This window comes from Lissotriton helveticus, chromosome 1_2 (genome assembly GCF_964261635.1).
Source record: "Lissotriton helveticus chromosome 1_2, aLisHel1.1, whole genome shotgun sequence".
Taxonomy (NCBI): Eukaryota; Metazoa; Chordata; class Amphibia; order Caudata; family Salamandridae; genus Lissotriton; species Lissotriton helveticus.
Genome location: NC_136058.1, coordinates 387,915,059 through 387,929,266, shown reverse-complemented (window position 1 = coordinate 387,929,266; position 14,208 = coordinate 387,915,059). Strand labels below are relative to the sequence as shown.

Here is a 14,208-nt window from a genome sequence, read left to right as displayed (position 1 = left end):
ATCACCACATGGGACACTACTACACAGAGGAAAGCAAAACAACCATGAAGACCTTTCTCCCTAGAGTCCCGGAAGACCCTTGCCCCCACTGCACCTTTGACAAACAAGCTTTCTCTATAAGACACCTCTCCTCTACAACTCCATCAGTACAGCCACCTACTTCGAATCTTAGAAACACACAGCTGTCAATGCCCCCCTAAAGAAACCCTAGGCCAACCTGAAAAAACTCACCAATTTACCAAACCATATCTCTCCTTCCTACCCAGCCAAAGTCTGAAGAAAAGCCATCAACAGGCATCTTTGTGACTACCTCATCAAACACCACCTTCTCCATGCCACACAATCAGGATTTAGCATGGAAAGACCATTATAGCAGCAACGAATGACATCCAATAGGAGCGAAACCACAGCCATAATCCTTCCAGACCTATCAGCAGCTTCAACACACGTCCTCGTCCCATTCTTATTTGACGACTCCACGACTCCACGAGTCAGGCATCCAGGAACATGCCCTTTAATGAATTGCTCCTCCCACATCCCAAAGAGCCCAAACTGTCAACATGCCCCCCTATCCTTCTGAAGCACAAGTTCTTATTTTTAGACCTCCAAAGGGCTCATCGCTCAGCCCAACACTCTTCAACTTCCACATGAACCTGCTGGCTGATGTTGTACGAACTAACAACATAAACAGCCTCACCTAAACAGAAAACACACAACTGATACTGTCCCTCAGAAGCAAATTTACCACATACATGACAGATTTCTTCCAAGTGACCACTTCTAATTGCCTCAAATTAATCTGAGACAAGGCTGAAGTGGTTGTCTTCGGGAAAAACATTTCGCCATGGCACTCCACCTGGTGCCCCACAGATTTTGGACTCACCCCCATGCTCTGCTCACAAGCAAGAAACCTTGGATTCATTCATAGAAAACAAACAAGACAAAGACTGCCCAAGTTAACCCAATGGCCTCAGCCTACTACAACGCCCTAAGGATGCTGAAAAAATCTTTATATGGCTACCAGACAACACCAGAAAAATGGCCCTCATCACAAGTAGACTAGACTACATGACATTCAAAACTCAGCAGCCAACCTAGTCCTCAAGCTCCCAAGCCTAGGTCACACCACACCTTAAAGAACGCCACTGGCCCCCGATACACAAGCTTGCACACTTCAAACTCCTCACCTCCAACCACAAAGAACTCCACAACACTGGCTCTGCCCTGCCAACCTGAACAGCTGCATTCAGGTCCATCAACTTTCCTGACACTTCTGCTCTGCTGGTCACATGCACATTCCCCACCCATACAAGAAAGCAAAGAGGGGTACGCACCTTCTCAAACCTAACCCTTAAAACCTGGAATGACCTCCCATAGCACATCTGTTGGACTTGGCCCTTTTTGAAGGGTCATCCCTGAACTTTTTGCCTTCCTCCTATATTTTTTATTACTCTGGGCACTTTACCACTGCTGATCAGTGCTAAAGTGCATATGCTCTCCCTACTGTGAATTGATGTATTAATTAGTGGTTCCTTGATTGGATATTTGGTTTACTGTCAGACCCTAGTACAGTGCACTTGGTGTTCCCAGGGTGTGTAAATCCAAATCCTGCTAGTGGGCTTGCAGCACTGGTTGTGCCACCCACATAAGCAGCCTTGTAAAATGTGTCTAAGGTCTGCCATTGCAGAGCCTGCCTGCACTCTGGTACTGTCATGCTGACTGGGCAAGTGCACCCACTTGCCAGTCCCTAAACCTTCCCTTGACTTCATATTAGTCACCCCTATGGTAAGCCCAAGGGCAGGGTGCATTGTAAGTATAAGGTAGGACGAGCCCTGATGTGTATGGCATGTCCTAATAGTGAATTACAGCCATTTTCGTTTTTCACTATTGCAAGGCTACCTGTTCTCCATAGGACAGAATGGGCTGTTAGAATTGTTACATTCTATAATCCTAACAGACTCAGAGAACATGGTAGAGATTCGAGTTTAGTATGCCTGGACTCAGAATAATAAAATACATCTTTTAGTAAAGTTTATTTTAACATACTGTGTTTGCAACTACCACTTTTGCAAAGTAGGTATTTGCTTGCCTAACCATTTGAGCCCGCCTCTGCTACGTTGTGTATACCTTCTCTGGGTTTGTGTGTGACAGGACGGGAATTCCAGAAGACAGGCTGGGGCAGCCCGGTGGTGAATAGAGAGATCTGCATCTAGATGGGAGGGAGGAGTTGCACATGGGACCTGAATAGGACTGTGCCTGCCCCCCACAGTGCTGGCTCCACCCCCTGTGGTGTGTCTGATGTCTCTGCCCTGCACACTGAAAAAAGAGAAGGAAGACTGTCACCAAGTGCTCCAGGGCTGTACTTGCCTTCCACAATGCTGGCTCCACCTCCTGTGGGGTGTCTGATGTTGCTGCCCTGCACTGTGAAATGAAAGGAGAGGTCTGGTAAACAGAGTGCTTCAGAACTGGTTTGGACTGGGCACAGGCCCCTCTCCCCTCAGAGAACAAAGGATTTTGGGGTGTAAGTATTGGGATCCTGTTCCCATGTAATTAGATCACTCCTGGACTTACAAGACGAAACCTCTGCTGAGGAGTAGGAATCTGAAGAAACTGAGGAGAGACTATTCCCAAGCTGAAGTGCTGCTTGGGGGATTGGCCTGCAGTGGTTGCCTGACTGCCAAAGAGAGGAGAAAGACTTTTTGTGGACTTTTCTTTTCAACTGGTGCAAAGATCTCCAAGGGCTTGGAAGAGAGCTTGCCCTCTGACTGAAGTCCCAGGACCAGTGGACTTCATCAGCCTTAGTGAATTGCTGCTGGAAACAAGTGGCTACAGAGGCAGGGAGCTGTGACCGACTCTCACGACCGGCCCGGTGTCCTGTAGGCACCGCACCAAGCAACGTCCGCCTCGAACAACGCATGCTCTGCGCTCACCGACTCCGTCCGGACTCCGTCAATGAGCCATAGCCTGCACCGCGACTGGAAGGACACCGCGACGTGCAACGTCTCGCTACACCAAATCGAACTGGTCTGACCGATGCGGTCACTGCTGCTGACTTCGAGTCCTGTGACAAACCGGAGTAGGGCACCGCCTCGCATGCTTTGCGACGCACTGCCCGACTCACACCGCTATCCGGACTGATCGACCCCAGCTCCCGAACTCTGGCTCGTTCGCCGCACCGTAAAGCTGGAAACACCGCAACGAGCAACGTCCGCTTCGAACAACCCAAGCTCTGAGCTCACCGACTCCGTCAACGAGCCATAGCCTGCACCGCGACTGGATGGACACCGTGACCTGGAACGCTTTCTTTTTCTATACCGCGACGAACCCTGGAACCGACTCGCACATCGGTGCCGGCCGCCTCAAGGAAAAGGTACTGTGACTGAGTCTGTCGACATTTGAGTGGGCCTGGACCGACGTGGCCTGCTGGATTTCTTAGACTCTATGTTCTTTTCAGCAACGATGTAGCTGGACAAGGCTACCGACTCGCACAGAACCTTGAACTAAGCATTTTAAACCTGAACTCTTGGAATTTGATAGTACTGTGGATTATTTTTGTTGTTTATTGGTCTTGTGGTAACTCTGTATAAAGTATAACTTATTTTTGGTACAAAACCTTGTGTGGTGTCCATTTGTAGTGTTGTCACTGGAAATGAAATGAAATGAAAAATTGCACTTGCATAGCGCGTAACTACCCGGAGACCTCGCAGCGCTTGTGACTGATCGCTTAGCGCGGGCTCAGGGTAGTTCAGTAGGCTTTAGCAAACAAGTGCGTTTTCAAAGCTTTCCTAAAGGACATATAATTGCTGTTTACTCGGATAGGGAAAGGGAGGGAGTTCCAGAGTCTGGCCGCAGAATGGGAGAAAGAGCGGCTGCCCCAACGGGCTCTGTTGACTTTAAAGGAGGTTGCCAACTGGAGGGTGCCAGAGCGAAGGGGGCGAGATGGAACATAAGGCGTGACTATGGAATGTAGGATTGCCGGGCCTGCTCGGTGAAAAGATTTGTGCAGAATGCACATGGCTTTGAATTGCACTCTTGCGGCCATTGGGAGCCAATGGAGTTCCCTTAGGGCCTTCTTTGCTGATTGCCAGCGAGGCAGGTTGTAAAGTAGGCGGACCGCACTATTTTGGGTAACCTGAAGCTTCTGTATAACAGAAGCCGGGGCTCCCATATAGAGAGCGTTCCCATAATCCAGGCGGGAGAGTATCAGGGCCTGGACCATGACCCTCCTCGCCGGGAATGGGAGCAGAGGGAGCACCTTGCGGAGCATCCTCATTAGCCCAAAACAGGTGGCGGCAGTCTTGGTGGCTTGGACCGAAAAGTCGAGTGATTTGTCGAGCCAAATCCCAAGGCTCTTTATCTGGGACTTAGCGACAGGGGGCAGGCCCAAACATGGTGGCCAGATGGATGCAAGGGTAGACGGGGGGGATTACCCAGTAGAATGATGTCTGTCTTCTCCCCGTTGAGTTTCAAACAGGAAGATTGCATCCAACTGGCGACAGCCTCTAGACAGGGACCTAGGGTGTTAGACGATCCCTCTGAGTGGTCTAAAGAGACCACCAGTTGGGTATCGTCCGCGTAGGTGACAATACGCACACCAAAGGGATGGACTATCCTGTCTAGGGGTTCCATGTAGGCATTAAAAAGGGTAGGACGTAGGGAGGAGCCCTGAGGGACCCCGCACCTAAGTGGGTGTTTGGGAGAAGCCACCTCGCCCTCGAAGACCTGAAAGAATCGTTCGTTCAGGAAGGATGTCAGCCATTCCAGGGCCGCGCCCGACACGCCCATGCCCGCCAGTCGTTGTAGTAGCGTGGCATGGTTAACCGTGTCGAACGTGGCGCTGAGGTCCAATAAGATAATGGTGACCTTTCCTCCCCGATCCAACACGGCTCTTGCTTCTTCCGTTTCCGCTAGAAGGGCGGTTTCGGTTCCGTGCTGAGGACGAAATCCTGTCTGGGAGGCACGCAACAGACTATTGGATTCCAAATAGTCTGTTAAGGTGTTATTAACGTGCCTCTCAAGCAGTTTACTCAGCCACGGAAGTAAAGAAATAGGGCGGTAATTGGCCAGGTTGCTCTGGTCCAGGGTGGGCTTTTTCAGCAATGCCTTCACCATTGCACACTTCCATGAAGGTGGGACAGATTTAGAAATGATGGAAGTATTGAGAACGTCTAAGATGACCGGACAAATAACGTCCAAGACCTTGATAAGGGTCTGAGGGGGTGCTGGGTCGTTGGGCGATCCAGAGGTGATCTTAGGAATTAATCTGTCTAGACCATATGCATCAAGAAGTGGAATTGTGTCAAGCCCACAAGGGACCAAGGAATCAGGGGTGGTGGGAGCGGTGGGTCTCATATCGTCCTTAGGATTGCTGAATGAGGAGTATATGGTCTGGATTTTTTGGGAGAAAAAAACGGCCAGATCATTACACCGGTTTTGAGCGCCTTCAGCAGAAGGACACTCAGCAGGAGGTGAGATAAGGGACTTTGCTATTTTTAAAATTTCCTTAGGGGCGTTAGCAGCTGCGTTAATTTTCCCTTCATAAAAAAGAACTTGTGCCGCCTTGATCTCTATCTTATAAAGCTTTATAGCAGCCCTATATTCAACCTTTCTAAGCTGGGAGTGGTCCTTCCTCCAGGCTCTCTCAAGTTTACGACACTCTAGTTTCCTAGATCTAATGGCAGGTGTATACCATGGGGCAACTTTGAGTCTTCTTATAGAATTACGGGGGCATTTAGGAAGAACCTGATCGAGGGTACTAGAGATCCAGTTGTCAAAATTATTGGTGGCCATGAGGGAATTAGTTTCCTTCCTAGGTGGATCTCGGGCAAGAACAGCTACCCAGTCGGGGAGGGAAAGTGAGGGCCATTTCCTTCCCAGGTGCTTGGCAACATTTTGAGAGGAAGAGGGGGAATTGGTGAGCCAGGTGAAGGGTATCAAAAAATGGTCGGTCCAGGGTAGTGGGATAGGAGTCTCCACGATAAGATCGTCTATATTGCTGTAGATGAGATCAAGAAGATGTCCCCTATTATGGGTTGCCTGGTGGCCCCTTTGGCAAAGATCAATGGCTTGCAAGTTGGAACGGAGGTTGTTGGCTGACGTATCGAGGGGGTCATCAAGATGTAGGTTAAAGTCCCCGAACAAAGTAAAATTGGGCGAGGTCAGCACAACACTTGCAGTGAGATCTGTTATCTTAGTAATAAAGTTATTAAGGGTGCCAGGAGGGCGGTAGACCAGGATACCCGAGAAAGTGGTGGTGGGAGAAAATTCTAACGAGAAGTGCAGGCTCTCGCAGGCTGGTGAGGTGGTTGGAGTAACACGGCACCCAAAACTGTCTCTATATATTATAGCCAATCCACCACCTCTCCCGGTCTGACGATCAAGTCGTTTGAGGGTATATCCTTGAGGGGTGACCCACGCTATAGTCGGGTCATTATCTATCTGGAGCCAGGTTTCTGTTAAGAAAAGAGCATCGGGATTGAGCTCTTCAATCAACATATGCAGCTCAGTATGATGTTTCGGTAGAGACCGACAATTAAGGAGATACATCCTCCATTTCTGTACAGGGGGAGAGTGGCAGCTATGTGAAGAAGAAGTGCACCAGTCGCAATATTTACAATAGTACTTTGTGTTGGTAGGAGGAATCGAGTGACGGCAAGAAGGATTGGTGGGAGGTCGTAGGGCAAATAGTCACTGGGTTATTATATGTAGTCACAAATGCTTAACTTACATCGCCTCTGAACTAGCCTTAACTGCCCGCGCCAAGCCGCCGAGAGGGTGAGCAGGGGTTATTTTAAGAGGGTAATTCCCTTGCCCTGACCAGAGGAGAGGGTCCCTGCTTGGCACAAGTACCTATCTGTCCATTGTTCCAGATATCAAGCTGTCATGACAACACATGATATCACACCTATGGTTCTGTACAGCCTTGGTTTCATAGAACTTTGGAATGTGTTATTTCAAATGAGTGGGGAGCAGTGTCCTTGTCAGGCTGTGGCATGGATGCGTCTTCTTTTTCCTTGGAATAAACCTAAGAACTCTACAACTCATGCCTGTGTTCTGCGTGGTCCTTTCAGCTGCATGAGGATCTTACACTGGTGTGGTCGGCACCTGAAAGGAAGAGGGACCCAACAGCCTCAACTTTCTGAAATATTCTGAACTGAACTTTGTGCTACTGTCAAGGTACTATATCTTTAATTCATTCAAGGGTTTGGGAGTCTCTTCCTGCTGTCAATTGTCGTGGGCTCATTCCAGGAATTATCAACACTTATACTTCTACTTCAAAGTCCACCCGTGCACCGCCCGAATAATTTGCCCTATTTTGGATTAGTGATGACTAATAGTCCACTGCCATCTCAGTATATTACTTTTCCCTTATTTCAGCCTATTTGTAGGGTTTTGCCTATTGGCTTTGGCATATCATCTCAGTATATTGCTATGAATCCTCTATTTTAGCCTATTTGTAGGTTTGCCTATTGGCTTTAGCATGATTCTGTGCCCTTTTCCCCTTAGTTAGGCCTGAAGGCCCGAAAACCATAGGATAGCCATCTTGTATGGCTGTCTCATCCATTTTAGATAGTTGCCTCTTCTTATGAGACGCTTGCAGAGCAGAGGTGATATTTACAGTTAAGCCTGTTGTGTGCTAGAGAAAAACCGGTTGAGACCGGCCCTTATCGAAAGAATGTATTTTGCTCTCTGGTAGAAGACGCAACATGCAGATGGCCACTGCGGACGGCGTGAGAAGCCAGAGGCTGGTACAGGAATTTGGTGGGGGTTGGCCTAAGACTGGAAATTTCCATGAGTAGAGAGCACTCTATATTATCAAAGTGCAGAGAGGCGGAGTTGTCAGATGGATCTTGGAAGGGAAGAGAACGGTCAGATGGATCTTGGAAGAGAAGAGAACGGTCAGATGGATTCTGGGAGTGAAGAGAACAGTTAGATGGATCTTGGAAGAGAAGAGAACAGTTAAATGATTTACAGCAGTGGAGAAGTCAGAATGTGTTGAAGCATTTGCCAGTTAGATGGAAGAGTTGGAGAGCTTTTGGAGTAATTGAACCAGTGGAGTGAAGTTAGCACGTTGGTGATGGTGCAGAAGGAGAGAGCCTTGATTCCACCAGAGAGAGAAACAGACAGCAGCCGTTGGTGGTGATGCCATGGTGATGGACAGAGTCCTAAGTTCCACCAGAGAAGGACAGAGAGTTGGACCCTTCTTGATAGGGTGAGGTGTTCTTAAAATGTTTCTATTGTATACCATTAATAATCACTTTCCTTTTAGCTATGTGTATGCCATGATTCTATATAGAGCATTATTCATGTAGATCTCCACCTGCAGTAATAATTTCCTACTGTATTGCTCATACATATATCATTGTTATAATGTTTTGTTATTCTATTCTAATGTCAAATAAAGGGACCCCAGTTGCATATTTGAGTGTTGTTTCCATGACAGGACTAACCTTTCTTTTCAACCAGATACTGGCAGGTTAGCAGGTGAGTGGACTCTTCTAGCAGGTAACTGAGAAATGGAAGATTGTGTAGCCAAAGGCTGGAAGGAACTCCCAAATGTTCTAATCAGACAGCTCCTATCTGAATTAAGACTAGTAAATATCGTCGGTGCACCTTAAGTGTACCGCCAACCCCCATAGAACGCCCTGCCAGGAGACACAAGGTATACAGTCAGGAAGTATAGATAGAATTGGTCCCAAGAGTTAGGGAACAGTCTGGCGACTTTAAATCAGGTACGTAACCGTCTGGCGACGTTAAATCAGGTAAGTAAACAGTCTGGCGACTTTAAATCAGGTAAGTAAACAGTCTGGCGACTTTAAATCAGGTAAGTAACCGTCTGGCGACGTTAAATCAGGTAAGTAAACAGTCTGGCGACTTTAAATCAGGTAAGTAAACAGTCTGGCGACTATAAATCAGGTGAGTAAATATAAGATAGGGAATCCCTTAGATGTTAGTTATATTCCTACTTGTACAGGCTTGTAAATAGCTAATAATCGCCTTCTCAGGTGAGTCCTCTAATTATCTTGTAAATAGTGGCCTGAGAAGAGTGTGTTTGCGTGACGGTTGAGGTGGCCAATATTGATGAGCCACCTATTCTAAAAAACCCAGTTGTTACATTTGGCGTTGTCGACAGTTCGGATAAGTTGCAGGGAGTGCCCTAATTGATAGTTACTGGCTTCTCTTGAACGGTTACAGTCTTGATTAATGTGCGAGGGAGTCGTCATGACTTGGCTCAGTGCACAGGGAAATGGTATATATCTTGGCAATGTCACAGTTGTTAGGCTGCAAGGGTGGACTGTATTCTAGAGAGAAATGTCCGTGAAAGACCTGCATGAGAGAGGATTCTTTGTATTATTATAAAATGTATTCTGTATAAAAATCTTGTACATAGCTTGCTGCGTGGCTTATGCATTATTGAGTGTGAAATGTATTCTGTAATATAACTTGTTGAGTTCCTTGTACATAGCGCCTTATAAATAAGGCTTATGAATTACTTGCTGAGTTCCTTGTAAATAGCGCCTTGTGAATAAGGCTTATGAATAACTTGTTGGGTTCCTTGTAAATAGCGCCTTGTGATTAAGGCTTGTGAACCTTGTGAATAGCATCTTCTGAATCAGATTGGTGAACCTTGTGAATAGCGCTTTGTGATTAAGGTTTGTGAGTAGTTTGTTGAATTACTTGTGAATAGCGCCTTGTGATTAAGGCTTGTGAGAAGTTTGTTGAATTTTCTTATGAATAGTGCCTTGTAAATATGGCTTATGTATGACTTGTTCCGATGAGCAGGGAAGGGCTGGATCCTTTCCGTCTGTTCGGGGAAAAAATGTGTTTTAAAAATAAAAAAAATAATGTGTGCTCGAGTACGTGAAAGATGAGCTTTTGGATTCCCCATGTGTCTGCAGCTATTGGGGTGGAATGGTGTTTGAGCTGCCTACAGGGTTAATACCTTGAATTGGAATGGCAGTGTTTGTTTTAATATGCCGTTTAAATATGCATGTTTCCATGAGCTGACACCAAAAGTCAGTGAATGTTTGGATTAAAGATGATTTGATTTGCTTTTTAATTAGTTACCAGATTTCTCTTTCATTTTGGTGTTCGTGTATAAAGTCAAGGGTGGACATTGGGTTCTATTTTGGTTAGTGATGACTTTGATACACTACCATCCCTTATATTAGTTTAAATTTGCATTTAGTGCAGGGTTTGCCTATGTGCTTTGACAGGCTGCTGATAGAAAGGTAACATCTTGCACGGAGAAAAAAAACAGTGTTCATTAAACATGCTGCTTGATATACGTACACCTGCCTTTGAAAAAAGGATTTATTATGCCTGACTCAGAGGTCAGTTAGGCTGCAGAAGGCTCACACGAATAGTTTCAGAGTAACATTTAATGAAGGAATTTTAATTGGTACGTGCAGGAAAATATTAAACTCAAATTCTTTTTCAAATGCAAAATGCATGGCCTTGTGAGCAGCAGCAATTAATTGGGTGTGACTAGCTGTGTGAATTCATAAAAAAAAAAGAAATGTATTATATGTTTTACCATGAAGTAAATTGCCCTTTTGTGTGTTAATTTGCATGCTAAAGAAATGCCCATGTTTCTGTCACTGAAAATGCAGAATGCCTTCTTCATAAACAGAAGTTAATTTGGTAACCCCAATTACGAAATATTTCTTCCCTTTCTCAAATTGATGTTGTGTTAAACATGTAATTTTTGACTGTTACTAATTGTTTTGCTTTTCAGCTAACAAGTATTCAGTTTAAATGTCTTGCCCTCTAGCTGTTAATAATGTTAGAATATTAAGTTAATTTTTCATAAGGCTATAGAAAAATAATAGCTTGTAACTTGCTTAAATTAGTTAGAGAAAAACTGTGCTTGTCTAAGACGAAAAGAATATAACAGTTGCATGAAGTTTCATTTAAAAATGTGTGAGAAACTCCAGAGCAGTGAATAGCTGGACGAACGTGTTGTTTTAACCTTGAAAAGATAACTCAGGCCTGTTCCCAGAGCATTTTGTGAAGGAGGGGGGCCTTGGAGCGAGTAGAGGCTTCCTTGGCCATGATTCAATTTTTGTCCGTGGAGCTTTGTTTATGATTGAAACTGAGCCAGCCCCGGGACGCAGACGGCTCTGAAGGGAGGGGTAGGTGAGCAAGGAGTGAGACCGTAGCGAAGTTATCTCCCCAGCCCCTCTGACTTGTGTAAGAAAAATTAGATTTTGCCCAAACAAATTTAGAGACTATAATGTAGGTAGTTTTCTTAAACTATTCCACAAACTCATAGTAGGATTATATAAATTACAGGGTTCTTAGAGGGACATATAAAAAACAAATTGTGATTTTGAATTGAAGTTTTTTTTTCCCTTTTATGAGATGAGTGATGCTTGTCTCGCGTTTCAGGTTGCTGGGTTGTGCTGTGGTGCGATTGATGGTGCCCTTCCTTGCCCCACCCTGTTTGTTGTTTTGTCTTTCTTATTTTCAATTTCTTATGTTAGTTTGTTATTTTCTGAAATGCGGAACCAGCTTGGACCCAGACTACACCGGAGCTGATGGCGAGAAGCGGTGTCTTACGGCGGATGGCTGATGTTCCATGGATGACAAGATCAGATGGGATTCCTCCCTGGCAAAGAAATAAATAACTTTAGAGCGGTGTGTCTTGCACACTAGAGAACTGTTGGAACTGCTTTAATTTTTTTCCTTTTTCTACAAAAGAAGAGAACTTTCTTTTTGATAGAGACACTTTTAATAAAATCCTTTTTAGGTTCAAAATTAAAATCTTCAGTTGACTGCCTTGGCAGTTAAATTTGCAATTTTAATGATCTGAAATTCGACATATTTGATTTGCTTCATAATGATCATTTTTCCCCATTCATGTAGTGAAGTCCTGAAATGAACCATCATTTAAAAATGTTATGTTTTACATTTCATCACATAAGTAATCTGCAATGTGGATTTTCCCTTCATTAATATGGTTTTCAGTTTGGCCTGCAATCTTGTGCCCATGATTTTGCCTTTCAGCGAATGTTCAATGGACTTTGGACTTTATTAAGATGATGATTCAACAGATACAGGGCCCCAATGATAAATTTCCTTTTTCTGCCCTGTTGTTTGACTATGAATCCAGTTACAAATTTAAAGATGCAGTGCCTTTTTGATGGTTGAGCCTTTTTGATTCACAAATGTTTTTGTATTAATGTTTGAGAGTCATGGGGTGTAATATAATTAGTAAGCTGCTTTTGAAATCTAATGCCCTGTGATATACATCAATTACCATCATGATGTCCTGATTTTAGTATGCTTCGCTATTTTATCATTGATATATATTGACTTTGCATTTATCTATCTCTCACTTATTTGTATAACAGTTTTGCTAAAGAATAGAAAGCAGTGTTGTGAATGATGGTGCACACATGTCCTCTACAGATTGATATGGAGGGATTAGGTGCAAACTGTTCCTTGAGTTAAATGAATTATGACTGCTGCCTATTGTCTTTGGCGTGGTCTACTATTACTTTGTTTTCTGAATTCAAATCTATTATTTTAGCTATTTTAGCTACAGGGATTTCTGGACAGCTGATTCATGTCTGGTTTATCTCGTAGAAGAATATATACACCGCATTTAGATAATTTTCTTAGATTTTTTTGCTTGATATGCATAGTACTACACCAGCTATTTTGTAGGCATGGGGTTATTCTTGTTTTCCTACTATTCAATTGTTGTTTTGATCAATGGACCCTGGATAGAGGTCAGTGAGATTAGTTTCTAGGGTGGTTACCTGATGCTTTGATTTATTTTAGATGATGTATCTTTATAATTTCCCTATATTCTTCAATGTTAGTGGACTATGAGTCAGGGTGGAATGTACCGCCCAGATAATTTGCCCTATTTTGGATTAGTGATGACTAATAGTCCACTGCCATCTCAGTATATTACTTTTCCCTTATTTCAGCTTATTTGTAAGGTTTTGCCTATTGGCTTTGGCATGTCATCTCAGTATATTGCTATGAATCCTCTATTTTAGCCTATTTGTAGGTTTGCCTATTGGCTTTAGCATGATTCTGTGCCCTTTTCCCCTTAGTTAGGCCTGAAGGCCCGAAAACCATAGGACAGCCATCTTGTATGGCTGTCTCATCCATTTTAGATAGTTGCCTCTGCTTATGAGACGCTTGCAGAGCAGAGGTGATATTTACAGTTAAGCCTGTTGTGTGCTAGAGGAAAACCGGTTGAGACCGGCCCTTATCGAAAGAATGTATTTTGCTCTCTGGTAGAAGACGCAACATGCAGATGGCCACTGCGGGCGGCGTGAGAAGCCAGAGGCTGGTACAGGAATTTGGTGGGGGTTGGCCTAAGACTGGAAATTTCCATGAGTAGAGAGCACTCTATATTATCAAAGTGCAGAAAGGCGGAGTTGTCAGATGGATCTTGGAAGGGAAGAGAACGGTCAGATGGATCTTGGAAGAGAAGAGAACGGTCAGATGGATTCTGGGAGTGAAGAGAACAGTTAGATGGATCTTGGAAGAGAAGAGAACAGTTAAATGATTTACAGCAGTGGAGAAGTCAGAATGTGTTGAAGCAGTTGCCAGTTAGATGGAAGAGTTGGAGAGCTTTTGGAGTAATTGAACCAGTGGAGTGAAGTTAGCACGTTGGTGATGGTGCAGAAGGAGAGAGCCTTGATTCCACCAGAGAGAGAAACAGACAGCAGCCGTTGGTGGTGATGCCATGGTGATGGACAGAGTCCTAAGTTCCACCAGAGAAGGACAGAGAGTTGGACCCTTCTTGATAGGGTGAGGTGTTCTTAAAATGTTTCTAATATATACCATTAATAATCACTTTCCTTTTAGCTATGTGTATGCCATGATTCTATATAGAGCATTCTTCATGTAGATCTCCACCTGCAGTAATAATTTCCTACTGTATTGCTCATACATATATCATTGTTATAATGTTTTGTTATTCTATTCTAATGTCAAATAAAGGGACCCCAGTTGCATATTTGAGTGTTGTTTCCATGACAGGACTAACCTTTCTTTTCAACCAGATACTGGCAGGTTAGCAGGTGAGTGGACCCTTCTAGCAGGTTACTGAGAAATGGAAGATTGTGTAGCCTATGGCTGGAAGGAACTCCCAAATGTTCTAATCAGACAGCTCCTATCTGAATTAAGACTAGTAAATATCGTCGGTGCACCTTAAGTGTACCGCCGACCCCCATAGAACGC

General features: G+C 44.5%; 1 long non-coding RNA gene across 2 annotated transcripts; it reads left to right on the top strand.

The window, feature by feature from the left end:
* The first annotated feature begins 7,651 nt into the window (after positions 1-7,651).
* LOC144806160 (uncharacterized) lies at positions 7,652-13,984 on the top strand. 2 transcript variants are annotated; one of them, XR_013605709.1, is made up of 2 exons: positions 7,652-8,212; positions 11,392-13,984. It is a non-coding gene; the product is annotated as an uncharacterized LOC144806160 (long non-coding RNA). The 2 variants fall into 2 exon arrangements; XR_013605707.1 differs by having other exon boundaries at positions 11,365-13,984.
* The last annotated feature ends 224 nt before the right edge of the window (positions 13,985-14,208 follow it).